The sequence below is a fragment of the Meleagris gallopavo genome, chromosome 1, assembly GCF_000146605.3.
Source record: "Meleagris gallopavo isolate NT-WF06-2002-E0010 breed Aviagen turkey brand Nicholas breeding stock chromosome 1, Turkey_5.1, whole genome shotgun sequence".
NCBI lineage: Eukaryota > Metazoa > Chordata > Aves > Galliformes > Phasianidae > Meleagris > Meleagris gallopavo.
In genome coordinates this window covers 98,375,634-98,376,274 of record NC_015011.2, presented here as the reverse complement: position 1 = coordinate 98,376,274, position 641 = coordinate 98,375,634, and positions in this window count along the sequence as shown.

Genomic DNA, 641 nt, shown 5'->3' with positions numbered 1-641 from the left:
TAGGGCCTTCAGTCCTTGCAGCAGGGAGTCGCCTATGACAACCACCCTTCTATCCTTTCGGGTGTAGGAAGTCTTGAGGCGCGGGATTGACCGCTTCCCCCGAGGCACCCTCACAGGTGGGCCTCCTTCCACACCTGCACACACCTCTCCCTCGGGTTCCAGGGCCTCAAATCTATTCCGCAGAGGCACCTGGGGAACCGAGCATGATCTGGGGGGGACGCCCACAACGCCAAGTAGGTATCTGTTTCCACCCATCCTTCTCTCTCAAACAGCTTTGCTCTGCTCGGCAACAAAAGGGCAGAGGCTCCGCCACTGAGCAGTGGATATCACCTTGCCCTTTTGGGAGAGAGTTTTGTCCCAGTCCCACACCCCCTAGTTCTACATAAGTATTGTGAGGGTAAGGAGCAGACTGGGGGCTCACTATATCCGGAGCACAGTCTGTCTGTCGATTCCTCTCCGTCACTTGTTTGCAAGGCGACTGGAGACCACATGCCCCATAGGGAGCCACAGTCGCATGCTGGGACCTAGGGGCCGATAGGGCCTGGCACCACCAGTCAATTTCCTTCTCACAGTCCTTGATGGCCCTCAGCCTCTCCACCTCTTCCCGTCAGGCAGGCCACCAGACTGAGAAGGTCATTTAT